Below are 2,781 nucleotides of genomic sequence, written 5' to 3' on the forward strand. Positions count from 1 at the left end.
AAAATCTCCAAAGGAAATCCTGGAGTAACTACGAAGCAATTCATGGAGAAACTTAGGAGGCGTTCCTGGAGAAACTCCGGATGTGTTATTGGAGGAAGTCCGGAAGCGTTTCTGGAGAAACACCGGAGTAATTGCTTGACGAACTCCGAAGAAATTCCTGGAGAAACTAAGGTGAAAATTCAAATTCCCACAGTTGGAAAGAAACTCCGGAGGAACTTTCTAGAAAACCAAATGAATCGCTGGAGGAATTTCTGGAAGAAATCTAGAAGAATTGCCGGTGGAATCCGGAGGACGTTCCGAGGAATTGCTGGATGATTTCCAGAAGAATTGCCGATGGAAATCCGGAATATTTTTTAGAGGAATCCCCAGAATTCCCAGAAGAAGTCTAGAGAAATTCCCGGAGCATTTCTGTTCTATGAGTCGATGGGAACTTCAGTAATCGATTCATGAAGGTTTGCCTGTACTTGAGGAACTCTGGAAAATTCTGGAGATATTTCGAAAAAAAATCAGGACGAATTATGGAGAAAATCCGAAGGAATTCCCGGTGGAGCTGCAAAAAAATTCCCGGAAGAGTTCTTGAAAAACAAATCTGGAGGATTTTTTGGTGGAACTCCATGGAGGAAATCCTCGACCCCGGAGGGGAAACCTTAAGAGGAGTTCATGAGGCATCCCTGGAATTTCTGAAGAAAATTCCGGTGGAATTCTTGATAGAAATAATCAAAGGAATTCATTAGCGATACTTTTTGTCTAAACGTCCAAACAATGCGGGCACTTCACGTTATGTCGTGCAAACACTGTAGCTGTCAATAATGATAAACAAGAAGCAAGAATAGCAACTACCGGTGCGGAAACAGGGTTGTACTTTACCAACCTTGATATCAACGATCGGTGCAGAAATGAAAGAATAGCTAAAATAGAACCGCTTTGCGTATTCATTTTATGCACGCATCTGTGAACGCACTGGTGGGCATCGTCTTAGGGTTTTTTTTTCCGAATGTTGCTCCAAAATCATCGCAATCAAACTGGTAACCCTAGCTGTCAGATTTTATTCGAAAATATTTATAAACACATAAAGTACGCAGCCAGCTAATTGTTTTGAAAAGCGCACATGCCGTCAAAAATTGCCGAAATTATTCTGATTTTCTAAAACGATTTGTGTGATTGAAATAGTAATAACTAAGCATTTAAACAGTGTTATATTACTGTAATAATCATGGGCAAAAAGAAACTGAAATCCTCTGAAGATCCCTCTGAAAAACAAGATCAAGATGCGATAGAAACGAACGATGAGAAGCCAAAACCAAAATCGAAAAAAGGTGAGTGTTGCCTTGCGGGATCTAAAACCGAATCAACCTCAACCGATTGATTTCTTTCTATTTTAGAAAAACGGAAAACTCCCTCGGACCCTACTAGCGATGAAGTTCTAAACGATGGATCAGCTCCAAAACAATCTAAACTCGACGAAGCTTCCAATATCACAGCCGGAACGACCATCGATAAAGCCCTGCTGGTAAATCCGGCCCTTAAGCTGAACAAAAAGACCAAACGGGCCAAAAAGCGCGAAAAACACGCCAAAAATGTGGACGAGCAGAAGCAAAAGGCGAAGAAACCGCGAGAAAGAGGAATGCCGCCAGTATTTGCAGACCTGGAACGACAGTCGGGAAAAGTGGAAGTTCCAGAAGATCAAACAGGTCTACATCCAGAAGCACGTGTTCGACGAGGACCACCTGGACGGGGACATTTGGCCGGTGGTGCTGGAGTATCTTTCGGGTACGAAGGGACCTGGACGGGAAAATTTGACCAAACGGGCCGAGGAAGTTATCCGAGAGCTGGACCGACAGGCTAAGGATAGTGGGGATGATTCGCTGCTGGAGGGAAGTAAATATCAGCGGGCTCGAGAGTTGCTCCAGCATTTGGGTTGATTTGCGTTCAGTAGAGGTAAAATATAAGATCCTATGGATCATTGGGTTTACAACATAAGGGGTGGTCCATTAATTACGTAAGGGTTTATGGGGAGAGGGGGGGTTTAAGATTTCTTACGCGCCATACAAATTATTTTTAGTTTTCATACAAAAAATCTTACTATGGGGGGAGGGGGGGTCTAAAAACCTCCAAAATTGTCTTACATAATTAATGGACAGCCCCTAAGGCTTTTTTTAAGCAATCCATTCAATATAAGATAGGTATGTTATCAGGGCTGGTAGCAGGTCGATGTTTAAATACTTGGTCTCTATTTTAATGTAAGTCTCTAATGTCCCTGTTTTAAGTAAAATAATGGTCTCTGTATCTTTTTTTTTATACTTGCAAGGGCTGGTAATGGTACCTAATAGTAGTAGGTGAAAAAACCGCCTTGATCAGGAACAGAAATTGCAAAAGCGTTAGGTTTTTCAATAAATACTGTGTGGCTCGTACTGAATAAGTATGAAGTAACTATTTTGACAGATCGCAAGCCACAGAGGAAGCTTTGGGCAGTTACTGTGTACCGTCAGCTGTGGATTAAAGTCAGGACCATTGATTCAAATCCAAACATTTCAGACCGCGATTCGGCCAAAAAGTTCGGTGCTGCCGTGCAGTGCCATGCAATGGATTCGACTTCAGATATTGAAGCCTCCGATCATACTATGTCTGCAGACAACCAAATAGGAAATAAAATTGAAGAAATGTGGCCAAATTCCGTACCATAAAATTGTTGACGAAATTTAAGGATTTTTCATGATAGGTGATACCCTCGTAACTGACCCCAACTCACACCATGGGCTATCATGAAGCGGAAGCTAAGAG

General features: G+C 42.0%; 1 pseudogene; it reads left to right on the forward strand.

Moving 5' to 3' along the window:
- The first annotated feature begins 1,072 nt into the window (after positions 1-1,072).
- On the forward strand, positions 1,073-1,972 carry LOC110681373 (annotated as a pseudogene).
- The last annotated feature ends 809 nt before the right edge of the window (positions 1,973-2,781 follow it).

Source organism: Aedes aegypti, unplaced genomic scaffold, assembly GCF_002204515.2.
Source record: "Aedes aegypti strain LVP_AGWG unplaced genomic scaffold, AaegL5.0 Primary Assembly AGWG_AaegL5_hic_scaff_760_PBJ_arrow, whole genome shotgun sequence".
Lineage (NCBI taxonomy): Eukaryota > Metazoa > Arthropoda > Insecta > Diptera > Culicidae > Aedes > Aedes aegypti.